At 45.0% G+C, this 13,954-nt stretch overlaps 1 long non-coding RNA gene across 1 annotated transcript in view; it reads left to right on the top strand.

Annotated features, from left to right (window-relative positions):
• Positions 1-13,954, top strand: part of LOC140901752 (uncharacterized) — a 164,607-nt gene that overhangs the window by 33,679 nt on the left and 116,974 nt on the right. Inside the window, exon 2 of the long non-coding RNA XR_012155948.1 lies at positions 8,667-8,809. This is a non-coding gene — a long non-coding RNA (uncharacterized lncRNA). The remainder of the gene's footprint in view (positions 1-8,666; positions 8,810-13,954) is intronic.

Below are 13,954 nucleotides of genomic sequence, written 5' to 3'. Positions count from 1 at the left end.
ACAGTAAAAAGGGACTGCATGAGCCTGTTGTGTCCTGAGACCACCGAGACTGGCACTGGATTTATCAGCTAGCCCTCCAGAAGCCCTGTGTTATTGCTTGTGTTAAATGCTGCCATGTTGCCTTTCAGCAAAAGCTGGCTAAGGAGATTTCTCCTGGTCTGTGGTGGCTATATCCGTTTCCCACATCTTCCCATCAAAGAGCCAGGTGCCTCCTTGTCTAACAGCAATTCCATAACTCTGTCTGGATCCATGCTCCTGAATCTCCTCTCTTGTCGCTGTGTTCACCACTGGAATACCCAAGTGCCATACTCCGGCAGCAACCAAGCTAACAGAATCTTCACAGGCTTTTGAAAAGTTGTATTAGGAAGATTCCTTTTTATAGTGAAGCTTAATAAAATTAGTACTTTGAATTTCCCCCCATCCTGAAGAGGTTAGCCTGGGGCAGGGGGCGTGGCCAGAGCTGGATTGCCTCTGTTGTTTGAGGGCTGTTTCAAGATCAGAGCCACCATCTCTCTCTCTCTCTCTCTCCAAGGTACTTATCTGGCCCCCATTCTCACTTTATCTGAGCACTTCACAGTCTCTGATGTGTTTATCCCTGTGAGGGAGGGCAGCTGTTACCCGCATTCTGCAGGTGGGGAACTGAGACATGGACTTGGCTGAGGTCACACAGCAAGGCCGGTGGGCAGCAAGGGATTAAACGTGGGTCTCCAAGTCCAAAGCTAATGCCCTACCCACCGGACTCTCTTTCCTGTCCACTCCGGGGGTCTTGTGCAGAGTGGATGGACCAGAGGATCTGGCCCTGTACTTCCATCTACCATGTGATTTATAGTGCCGCTTGACTATGTTCTGGAACCTCTGCATCCCATGCTGATTGATGAATTGCTGACATATAAATTAAAACATATTTTCCTGGCATTTGTGCCCTTTCATGCCACATCTCATTCCCCATTGTAGTTGCAGTGACAGCCTGAGTTGCTAATGGGAAGACAGTTTACAAAAGCATTTAAATAGCACTTACCATTAGCTTGAAGAATGAGCAAAACAGACCTAAAATGCCAATGAGGAAAGGGGCAGCTTTGGGATGCGAGAGACGCTAGCTGGCTGATGGATGGGCTGGAAGAGCAACAGAGGCCATTAGCCATTCCCCTCTTGTGGTCTGGCTTCAAGTGTGGATTAGGTCACAAGTGAAATGAGTTTTATGGTCTCAGTTTACTCCTTAGTGTGCTTCCTTTTTTTGCTGAAGACCGTTTAAATGCAGCCTGGTTCGTCACCTCTTCTCTGAATGGAATACAGCTCTTTTCTGCCTCCCTCATTTAGGAGCGGGACCCACATTTACCTGTGGCCAGTACCAACCTGCTGTTTCTCTCTCTGTTTTTTAGTGTGAAATCCTTGCCTTATAAAGACTGGGCCTAGAAAGGAGAGCGTACAAAACTTGTATTTAAGGTGGAGTAGCCCAGGTCAGGCGCACGACAGATTTGCGGGAGTGGTTGGGCTGGAATATTAGGGCTGGAGGGCTTTAGCAGAGCGGTCTGCGAGGACAGAGGGTGCAGCAGGTCAGGAGAGAGGTGCATGGATTAGGCTGTGTTGGTGGCCCTGGGCAGCAGTAGTAGGGACCTCAGTAGAGCTGTTGAAGTGGGGCATTCCTGATCCCACTCTGGCTCCATCGACACTGGGAGCTGGGGAGGCTGATTCCCAGCTCAAGGAGACATACTTGTGCTAGCTGTCATCCGGCTCTCACGCCATCATGCTCTCGCTGCTGCACTGTTTTTAGCATGCTAGCACGAGTAAGTCTGTGTGAGCTGGGCCTCGCACCTGAGCTCCACGCGCAGGCATTGCCTGTGGTATATTGTGGTAACGAGCAATAAGATTCCTGCACAAAGCTGGCTCGCGAGAGAGAAGCAGACATGATCTGGCTCTGGGGGCTGGTACATTTGACCATGGACCATACTCGGGGCCCCTGGATATTTCTGGTGTCTCATCCCTCTTTGATGTCGCTGACTTAGGCAGTCTCTGTGGCATTGTCAGGGGAACTGAGCATGCAGCAGAGCACTTTGCCCACTGGTGGAAGATGGCAGAGGTCCTACGTATCCCGCGGGCCTCTGTGTTTGCATGGAAAAGTAACCAGACCCCTCTGAGCCCAGCGAGAAGGCAAGCTGCAGAGAGGCCCCTGCCGCGAGCATGAGCGGGCTGCATGGGGACTTTCGAGGGTTTGTGAGTCAAACCCAATGAGCTGTAAAAAGTTAAGTCTCCGAAGTCTTCCAGCAGCCGCAGCAGAACCTCAGCAGGCTGTGGGGTGGGGTGAGTGACACATGGACCTTGCTACTGGACACGGCTTTGTTCTGCTCTCGGTAACACCAGTTCCTCCCTCCCCCCATGTAACGCCTCTGCCTGCATGCAGTCTCTCCTGACTTGCATGCAAGTGAGAGCAGGATGAGGCCTGCTGACTCTCTGTCTTGGTCCCCGTGGAAACCGATGATGGGATGCCGTGGAATAGAACAACTTGTAGCTTTAACCTATGTGAGTGAGAGAGTCCTGATCCCTGGTACCCTGTAGAAAAGCTATTAAGAGAGGAAAGGGGGGAAAGAACCAAAACGAAAAACCCGACTGAAATCCATCTTCCCTGAGTGAGAGGAGCAAGACCATTTCTTCAGGGAAAAATGGAAATGTAATCAGATCAGTTTGTATAGTGCCAATAGAAAATCAGTTTTAATAAAGCCAAAAGGAAATGCAAAGCAGCCTCTTGAGATGGAAATTGTGTTAAATAGACACCTCTTTAGGAAAAGGCAGATCCAGGGATGTTTTTAAGGGAGCCATAGAGCAGCGGGTTTTTCTTTTCTTGAGCAATAATTCAAACAGCAGTGTGATCAGCTTTCGGTGATGGGGCTAGCGTAGCGGTCAGTGTCAGAGCAGCTTCATCTCTCTGTAAAGAGGCATAATAATTGCATTGTAGGCATGGCTTTCCAGGGGTGAATCAATAGCTTTAGAGTAACCCCCTTCTCTAAAATGCACCCCCTTCCCAGAATGCCCCAAGCAGTTCTACGCTAACAGCCTGAGTGACTTGGAAATAGCTCTTTCTCCAGCCTCCCTGGCTTTCAGCCTGTGTGATTCTTAATTATAGTTCTGGGCAGGCACTCTGGCTTTATTGCTTTCATTTATTATAAAAAGACCAGTGTCTGTTTTGTGAAATCGCTATCTGCTCAAATCATGGTTTATAAGCAACACTGGCCTGGCTTCGTAAGACAGCCAAAATTTATCGGTTTTTTGTTTGTTTGTTTCTTTGCAAGGCTTTGCTGGGTGTGTGTGTGTATATATATATATTTTCAGAAGTGACATTTTGCAAAAGGCTTTATTTTTCCTCTCAGCCTTAAAAAAATTGTTGCCTTTTAAAAAAAACAAACCAAACCGAGCAAACAACCCCCCCCCCCAAAGGCCTCTCAATAATAAAATCTATCATGAGGGGAAGGTGATAACTTTGTATTTGTTCTAACGGTGCTGAACTCCTCAAGTAGTGTTTGTCAGCTGCTATTTTTTTTTTTTTTTTTGCAATTAGTTGTTAAGTTGCATGGTGCCTTTCTGAAATGCAGGTCTCAGAGCAGCAGCCCTGTTAATCTGTCTTCGCAAAAAGAACAGGAGGACTTGTGGCACCTTAGAGACGAACCCATTTATTTGAGCATGAGCTGTCGTGAGCTACAGCTCACTTCATCGGATGCATTCATTGGAAAATCACTGTATTTTCCACTGAATGCATCCGATGAAGTGAGCTGTAGCTCACGAAAGCTCATGCTCAAATAAATGGGTTAGCCTCTACGGTGCCACAAGTCCTCCTGTTCTTTCTGAAATGCAGTTATTGTAAATTATAGCACAGAGACTTGTGCTGGATAAATTTGGAGCATTATGCACCAGGCAATGCAACATAGGGATTTGGTTGTGCGGGGTAGGGAGGCTGTTAATGCATTAATCTTTCATCTTTGGATAACTGAGCTCATATCTTTGATTATTGCATGGAGTGAGTTTGTCTGGCTCACTCTGCTACCTAGTGGATGCCTGTCCATATTGCAAAGCAATGCACAATAAAGCGTGACTGGCAATCTCTGCTTGCAAGAGAATGAGGGCTGGAACACAAAGGATGCTGCAGAGCAAGACGGAGACATATACAATAATTGGAAGAACTGCTTAGATGGCTCGGGACTGGAAGAGTGGTGCTTGGGCAGAGCTCAGAGGAGGTTAGGGGGTGCTGTGGGTCAGAGATGAAGGGCTTTGGCAAAGCAGCTAGAGCTGGAGGCAGGTCTGGAATAGGGATTCAGCGCATCAAGACTGAGTGGTGTGGGAGAGGCTTTCAGGTCCTGTGCATAGCACTAGGACCTCTCTCAATCTCTCACTGTCCTGAGTGGCAAAGATCCCCACATTTACCTCAAAATCTTCATGGCAAATGAAGTGAAAAGAGGGGGAATTCAGTCCATGAAACTGTCCTCAGAACCCAGGAGCAGCATAATCCCTTCAATGAGTGAGATCATAGGGCTGACACGCTTACCCCACCTCCTGTAACATGGCACGAGGTTTTCCATGCCACTCGAAGTCAGTGGGTTTTATCAGCCATGCACAAAGGGGCCGGAACTCAGGGTAGCTCAGGGTAGACCTTCGGAGCTAAATGCATGAGCCTCTACTGCATGAGCTAAAAGCCACGTGGCTCTTAGCTAAGGCTGTAGCAGACCCATTAATCTCTAAGTGGTCTTGGTGCCACTAGAAGGTGACAGAGCACCACACCCAGGAGGTGTGGGTTATAAATGCACAGATTAACTATCCACCCACGGCTGGTTTCCATTCTTTGTGGGAGACACTGTCATCTAGATGCCCCTTTTGGGGGAGGTTTCATCAGGGGTTGCTCTTCAACCATGAACCTCTGTTGGTTGAAGTAGGTAGCAGATTAGGTAGCAAACCGTGACTTTGTCCTTAAAATCATCTCTTGTCCCCCTCCTCAAGAAAAAAAATTCAAATCCAAAATCATTAACCCTAGTATCATCTTGAAAAGAAACCAAAAGACAAGAGGAGCAGGTGCTTTGAACTCTGAAAGTCACAGCTCCACCTGGCTTTGTGCTCCTTTTGAACAGAAAAAGATGTGTCATGAATATTCTAAAAAGCAGACAGTATTTTCAGGCTCTTTGCAGCATAACCCAACCCAACCCACAGGAAGGAATCAGAGATATTTAGAGAAAAGATAGGGCTTGAAAGACCTTTGAGGCAAAGGCATGACTTATAATTGGGCAAGTGTAATTTCATAATTTATCTCCCTGAACCACAATGAAATTGAAAGAGTTTAGATTCCAAAGCATGATGATCATCACTTACATTCTGCCGGGGCTGAGCTCTCTTCTCATTTGAATTTAATTTAATTTTATTATTATTTTTTCTGTGATTGCAGCGGGCGAGAAAACAAATGCTATTGTCTGATGTGGCTGTGGCAGGAGCGAGGGGGGCGCGGGGGGCAAGAATTAGAGACAGCAATTACTATCCAGTGACAGGGAAGACTGAGGGAAAGCAGGTTTTTCCTCTCCTTAGCACAAGTGCCAGGCAGGGAAATCTATCATTCTGAGTCTAATCAGTTAATGCTGATAAACTGCCAGCAATAACTGACAATTGAACTGGGGTTTTCAGGCTCTGAGTTCATTCATTTTGGAAGTGCCATAACTAACCTATTTAAAAAGAGGGCCCAGCCTGGGTCCCCTAATGAAAACTGCTGTTTATTCTTTTAGTGGGGGTGATGATGTGTTTAGCAGCTGGCGATGCCAGAGGTTCGGCCTCGGCTGGAAAAGCTGCTTGTTGCTTTGGTGCGTACCCTCTCGAAGCTTGTGTCTTTGGTGTCTTCCTGCGTGCCCCCTCTGGCCAAACTATGGGCTGTCTCAGCAGAAAGGGCCAAGAGGGAATGGGCCACAGAGACTGAACACTCCTCTCCCTCCTAGAGGCCTTGTTTCCTCCAGGATGGGGCTGCAGCACATGGCTGGTGCAGGGTAGAGGTAGCTTACATCAAATCTGGGTGACCCTGTTCGGAGGATTAACAGGGACTTGTGCCCCCTGGGACTGCCAGGGCCACCTTTCACCAGCGTCAAATTCACACACAAGTCAAAGCGACCGAAAAGGCAGAAGAGCAGATGAACAAGGTGTGTGTGCATGATGTATCCTCAAAGCTGTGTTCTGGATCAGCGCAGGGAGTGAATAAGGGACTGCTGTGCCCCTGCTAAGGGCTTGTCTCAAGTTCTCACCCTTTGGGGATCAGCAGAGAAACCAAGCTGGCACTGGGAATTTAGGAATCCCAACTCATTTTGTCCATGAACCCAAACTGCATTCAAGGGGTATATTTGGCATGGCAGTGCTGAGCATGGAAAGGAATATGTCCAAGCTGCTTCAACATGGTTAGTGATGCTAAAGACAGCTTTGGGAGCATGAGAGAGAGGGGGGTAGGAGCCAGGGGTCAGTGTGGCTGGGGCTCAGGCTGGAATCTGTGAGTTGCTGGGTGACCACTGAAGTTAATTGAAAATACTTGGCTTGAGGCACTCAACCCTTGTAAGACTGGGTCCTTGCAGAGTTGTGTTCCGATAAGTAGCACTGTGTTGTTATGGTCTACAACGAGACCTGTGCAAAGAATTTGGGGTTCAGTGGCAGTTCTGAAAAACCTAAAAAAGTATTTCATTTTGGGCCTAACTGAATATGAAATTTTTGGTGAATTGAAAAGTAGAAAAGAAATATTTCAGGTCTAATGAATTTGAGCATTTTAAAAGTGATTTTAAAATAAAATGAAATGAAAGGAGGTTTGGAAATGAAAAGTCGTTTCAAATAGAAAAACTGAAATGTTTAGTTTAGAAAATGTCGAAACAAAATATTTTGGTTTTTTCTCTTTTTTGTTTTGTTTTTTGCAACTGAAACCATTTGCCGATATTAACCCATATTCACAAAGTATTTCAATCAAACCTGAATCTTCATTTTTTGCTGAAAAAAGTTTAGAACATAAGAAAGCTGGGTCAGACCAATGGTCCATCTAGCCCAATATCCTGTTTTCCGAAAGTCGCCAGTGCAAGATGCTGCAGAGGGAGGGAAAAGAACAGGGTAATTATTGGGACTGTACCAAAGGGGATTGATCACTCATGTTCTGGCAGTCCGAGGTTTAGGGACACCCAGAACAGCTGTTGCATCCCAGACCATCTTGGCTAGTAGTCATTGATGGACCTATCCTCCATGAACTTACCTAGTGCTTTTTTGAATGCAGTTATAATTTTGGTCTTCACAACATCCCCTGGCAATAAATTCCACAGGTTGACTGTGCATTATGTGAAGAAGTACTTCCTTTTGCTTCTTGTAAACCTCTGCCTCTTAATTTCATTGGATGACCCCTGGTCTTTGTGTTATGTGAAGGGGAAACTAACACTTTCCCTATTTACATTCTCCAGACCTTTCATGATTTTATAAAAAAAGAAAATGAGTACTTGTGGCACCTTAGAGACTAACCAGTTTATTTGAGCATAAGCTTTCGTGAGCTACAGCACACTTCATCGAATGCATACTGTGGAAAGTGTTTTATAGACCTCTATCATATCCCCCGCTTAGTCGTCTCTTTTCCAAGATGAAAAGTCCCAGCTCTACATGTAACATCTTGTTACTACTATGCATTTTCTGCATCCCCAGAATGCAGACACGTTATACTGATTAAGACAATTATTAGTTTTCTGTGAATTCCTAATACAAGTATAGTCAGACCAGAATATACTGGCTAAGCCTGCAAACTGCCTTGGACTTTCAGATGGTGACACTTCACTCCAGAAGGCAGATGTACTCTGTATATATTCATTAATTGTGAAGTGGTCTGGGTACATACAGGCTACTGGCGAAGGCTTAGTAAAACAAGACAACATTAATGCAACTTTATGTCGCTTCTTTCACAGTCTGTATCTCCCCAGAGCACTCAAAGAGCTAAGCAAACTAAACCTGGGTGGTGTAAATGATAGAAAACTGACAGAAAAACACTGAGCCAAATCCATCCCTGGGGTAACTTCTCCACAAAGGCTGCACAAGTGAGTGGTATATGGCCAGCATGCACCCTCAGCCGTGGGCACTAATATAATATCTGCCATCAGTTCCAGTTGTTCCCCATCCTGCATGCCGCATCACAATCTTGTCTAAATGGAGCCTTGACCATTTAGCCTACTCTGCTTCCATGTGTGCCCGACACTCCATTCAACACCTGCACCAGGAGGGTAATAGGAAATGAAGTTTGTTGCTGCATTAAAGAAGGTGATGAGCTGCTAAAGGACATGTGAGGCAGCCATTACACCGTGCTGCAGCTGTTAACCTCAGGATTCCCACCGTGCCAACGAGAATTGGGTCACTTCATTTGCACTTTGCGTACAGATTTTGGAATGCAACAGCCAATCCATTGCTAGAAGCAGAGTGGTCTGATAGCTAGAGCAGGACCTGGGACTCCTGACTCTACTATTAATTTGCTTTTTGGGTTTAGCCAAGTCAGTCAGGCCCATGTTTTCAAAAGCGGCCTCTAGTTTTAGGTGTTGAAAGTTTTCAGTGTCCAAATTGAGACAACTAGGACTGGGAGTTTCAGATTTGCTTATGAGATTTAGATAGACAGCTATGGTTAATCTCAACTGGTTTTTTTCCTCCCATAGGTTCACAGATATTCAAGCTGTAAGAGACCATGGTGATCAGCCACAGAGCTTCCCAGAATTACTTCCTGTTTGAACAAGACCAGATATTTTAGAAAAACATCTAGTCTTATTTGCCAATGACAGAGAATCCACCACAACCTTTGGTAAGTTGTTTCAATGGTTAATTACCCTGACTGTTAAAAATTTGCACCTTATTTCTAGTCTGGATTTGTCAATTTGCAGCTACTGCATCTTGCTATATCTTTGTCTGCTAGATTGAAGAGCTGTCTATTATCACATTTCTGTTCCCCATGTATGTAGCTATAGACTGAACAAATCACCCTTTAACCTTCCCTTAGTTAATCTAAACAGATTGAGCTACTTGTGTCTTTCCTATAAAGCATGAATTGTGCATCTAAATCACTTAGATTACTCTGAAAATTTCAGTCAAGCTGTCTGAAGTTAGGTACCTAAAAACTACAGAATGCTTTGAAAATTCGACTCTTTATGTCTTTATGTCTGTCTCCTAAAATTTATTTTTGCAGCAAGCTTTGGGCACTATAGCCATCCTCTGCTAGAGAGCTGGTTGGAAACTTTCTGTTGATTTTTTTGTGTGCGCGCGTAGGATAGGAAATAGCTTGACATTTCAATAAAAATAGCCTTCATTGAAAAATCTGAAAACCAAATGAATTTTCAATTGCTAAAAAAAACAAAACCAAGCCCCCAAACCATACCAAAACAACGCACCCAAACCCAGAGAAATGTAAAAGAAAATGTTGAACAAAAAAGAAAAAAAAATTCCTTGCAATTTATCATCGGGGGAAAATATCATGACAAATACAAAGTATCTGCCTATCTATTGATCTGCAACAAGGTCTCGTACAAACAAGAATGAGATCACAAATATAGCACATATTGGAAACCTCTGCCTGCTGTGGGAGACGAGGGACAAACATACAGGGACTTAGCATGTGGTCAGCACATCACACATTTAATACTAGGATACAAATAATGGAGAAATAATCCCAATAGTGGCCATTGCGGGCATCTCTGAGAACCCAAAGGCTGCAAGTTTTCAGTATTTGCTAAACTTTCTGGGCTACAGCTGTATGTTTTATGCTGCTCTTTGGAGAAGGTCTTTTATTCCTTGCTGCTATGTACTCCATAAGGTTAGGAGATTCATTCACAGGTTAATAATTGTGCAACCATCACCCACCTTACCACTTTCCACTCCAAGTGCAAGGTGTGCTTCTCTAGCATAAATACAGAGCAGTGTGTACAACTCTACCAAAACAAAACCCTCCACTGCACACACACTTTCCTCCCTGGAGGAAAGAAAGAATGAACCACATGTGGCATACGTTAGTCATGACCCAACTTCCGCAGTGCTGAGGCAGGTATAAGAACCTGAAGAGAATAGAACCAATAAACGATATGTTGGGAGTGGGATAGTGTAAACTAGAGATGGATGAACTATATGTTGTGAAAAATAGATCAGTCTCATTAACTCTCCTTTCCTGCCTCCACTCCTGCTTGGTTCTGTCTCCCCCACAGTCTTGGTTTATAACAGGGGTATCCAACTGTGCAACCCACAGCATCCTAAAGGGCAGGCTGCGGGTGCCCTAAGGGCAAAGGCAATTCACCTCTGGGGCATGCCAGCTAGCAGGCAGATGGGATTGAGCTCTCAGCGATGAGCACATATTCTATGTTTACTGATTTCAGAGTAAAAAACAATCACCTCCCAAAAAAACCCTTTACGCAAGACACCAGTATGAGTCTTGCTGTAACAAATATTGAGCATCCCTGGTTTATGTCCATGTCTCCAATGAGATGTGGAAGAATCAATCTCTTGGGAAGACAAAGAAAGTTGATCCGACAATAAGCAAATTATGATCCCCTCTTCCAGAGAGTGACGCTAATGTTAATTTACAGCCGTTCTGTACAATAATACTTTCAGTGAGCAGGGTGGGGAGGGGCACCTCTCTCTCTTTGTCTCCTTTCTCCCTGCCACCTCCCCATTGTAATTAGTTGTCAAAATTTTGTGGATGGAAGGGGGCGCACTCGGACCCTGATGAGATGATACAGCAAAGATTCCATTTCATCTTGAATTTGACATTAAACTTTAATAGTCTCAAGGACAAGAAGCCAAGAGATATCAGATGTAATGAGATAAAGCAAAGTTTCTCTGACAGCAAATTTGATCACAAATGGGCTCTGAGATTGCTTCTTTGATATAAATGAAACATAATTCATCTTCCAGTGCTTTGAATGGGCTTTGAGGCCATGTATAATAACTCTGTCGCCATTGCCTAGCCCGGACAAGTGCCCGCATAGCAAGAGGAGAAAGGGCTCGCTGAGACCCCGCTCTCCTTTGTGGTTCTGGATGGGAAAATCAAAGGGAAGCAGTGAGCTGCCAAAAAGCTAAGTGAGCAGCCTGGTAAATGGAAGCTGGTGACTGAGATAGGAGGAACCATTCCTGCCAGGCACACCGAGCCGTGGAGCTTTGGAGCAGGAGCGACTTGTGGGCTCCCCTCTCCCCCCATTTAGTGGAGCATGATAACACCTGCCTGGGCTGCTCATGAACAAACGGGGCAGGGGGCTCTGTATGCCAACACAACGGTGGTAAATCATCGCCCTTTGCACAAAGAGCCACCTGCCCTCTGAGGGTTTCCAAAGGCCTCCCAAATGCACTGAATGATCTAAGCGCCAATAACACCCCAGTGAATTTAGTGTGTCCATTTTACAGAGGGGAAACAGAGGCACAGAGACATGCTTGCTGAAAGTTGCTCTGTGAATCAGTGGCAAAGCTGGGAGTGGGACGCAGGAGTCCTGACTGCAAGTGCCTTTCCCTAACTACTGGACTACATTCTGCCAAAACCAGAGCCAGGTGAGACAGCCACAGGGCAATAGTGCTGCTGGCTTTTATTGAGGGGTTTGCTTTCCCTACTGCCTGCCACCATTCCCTTTTTGCTTATCACTGGAGTCCAGTGTGAGTGTGTGATCGGCATCCAGGAACTCATAACTCTGGTAACGACCCTCCTCATGGCCTTGGACAGGGCCACTTATTCTGCCACAGTCATTCCATCAGTAAAATGGAGATAACACTCCTTGCAGGTATGCTGGGAATACAGCCAGGCAGATATTTACAGTGCTTGCCAATGTCAGATCAAATAGGGAACATATAGCTCACTAATGATGCTTGCAGCCCTTTGTGTTCATATCTAAAATTATTAATGAATTTTTTATTTTTGCTATTCTCAGGGATGTTAGTAGAAAGCTGAAGTCTTTTTTTATATTGGTGCAAATATGTGTTCACATGAAGTTTTGTGCTGGGACTACTCAGGCAATCATCTTTAAATTGCTTTGAGCATTGGCCAAGTTTCACTCATCCAATCAGCAAGCAGAAATGACAGCATGTGACTTAAGGACCCATATAATACAAATACCATAAATAAGGCATAGCAAACAGTCAAAGACACAAGTGAAGCAAACTGTTTACAACAAGCCATAGGCTGAAATAAGTTCACACAGAAGGTACATTGAACAATTCTGAAAAGCAAGTTCATGAAAATCCATGTGTTTGCACTGAGCTAAACAGAATAAAGGGCTAAATTCATCAGCTAAATCATTTGTGACAAAGAGTCAGCCCAGCTCTGGTTGTGAGGATTAATTAGTTAATGTTTGCAGAGATGAAAAGAGTTGAAAGACTGCCAAACGTTGTTATCAATTAGAGTCATTTGAGAAGTAATACTTGCAGGGAGGATTTGTACATTGTGGCTACATTCTAACAATAGCACTTAAGCATGCTCTTAAATTCCATTTAATTCAATGGGACTTAAGCATAGGCTTAAAGTTAAGCACGTTGTTATATGTGCAGCTGCAGAAACCACCTTTCATTTTCAAAAAAAAAATCTGCCATGAGACTGCAGTGAGTTCTACGTTGCCTGCTCTGTACCGCATAAGAAACACCCCCCACCGAATCCTCCCCCAGGTACCTTGTTGCTACTGATGTTGTATGAGATTGAACAGAAAAAGCACAGCATGCCATTTTCAGACAATAGCTGCAAGTCGTGCCACTGGGCCAGTTCAGAGAAAATCTGACTTTGATTGAACAATTTGGACCTGGAAATGCTTGGCCTGGGACAGTCAAGATGCCACTTTTCTGAGCGTAAGTGTCACATTCTTTAGAGAGCAGCTATGACAAAGGGACTCAGACAGCTGGAGATGTTACAGGAGGGTCTTGGAATATTCATCAGCCAGGAATATCTGGAATCAGGGTAAACCCTTTGCTGAGCACAGAGACTGGGAGGCAGGATTCCTAAGTGATATCCTGCTCTGCCACTGACTCTTTGTGACCATTAACAAATCTCTTCACCTCCCTGAACTTCAGTCTGTAAAAAGGGTGTAAGAATCACGCTCATATGGAAAAGTTGTAAAAACACCTTTATCAAGCACCTTTGGCTGAGGATCTCTACCCACTTATCTAGCTGTCACCAAATTTTTATACTGTGCGTATCCTAATATCTGAACAAATTAAGCCCCACAAGAACCCTGCCATCCTTTGCTAGGCAGGGAAACTGAGGCTCTTGAAATTAAGGTCACGCAGCAGGTCAGGTGGCAGAACCAGGTCTCCTGATTCCTAACCTGTGCTGTTCCTACCCCATGCTTTGTAACAAGGCCCGGTACAATGGCAGTAGCCATGATATAAATGAAATAGCAAAGTATAAATTGTTTTGAGATCCACAGATGCAAGTAGCCAGGGAAGTGCAAAGCGTTTTGCGATTCCTAACAATCACTGTCCCTGCACGGCTGAGGAGGGGACCTTCTACCATGCTACCTCTGTACCCAGTGGCCTCCCGCTAACTCCTTAAGAGGCCCCATTCGTCTGCGTCTCTACAAGATGCCTCTGAGGAGAGGACCTTGGGTCTGACAGTGCTGACGCTCTAATTATAATGGATTCATTTTGCACCATTTCCTGATCCTGTTATTATCTTTGTCATCAGAATTAATTTAGTGCTGTGTGTTCCCCTCTCCCCCCCTTTCCCCTTTCTCATTACAAGTGTCTCAAAAAGGATCTGACAGAATTCTAATGACAAACGTGTTCTGTGAAGTACAATGATGTGTGGTAATAGCATGACCTTTTCACAAAGCTCCCTGGAACACAATCACAGAAGAGCCCTTGGTGCCAAGCCACTGTCTGGGCAGCGCTGCTCCCTTACTGCCCTCTCTGATTTGCAGGTCCTGAGACACCCTTGTGGAGACAGACCTAAATTCTGCTGGGTTGCCCTGGGGTAAGTGGCAACCATAGC

This window comes from Lepidochelys kempii, chromosome 22 (assembly GCF_965140265.1).
Source record: "Lepidochelys kempii isolate rLepKem1 chromosome 22, rLepKem1.hap2, whole genome shotgun sequence".
NCBI lineage: Eukaryota > Metazoa > Chordata > Testudines > Cheloniidae > Lepidochelys > Lepidochelys kempii.
The sequence above is the reverse complement of the archived record's forward strand: the minus strand, read 5'-3'. Positions and strand labels throughout refer to the sequence as shown.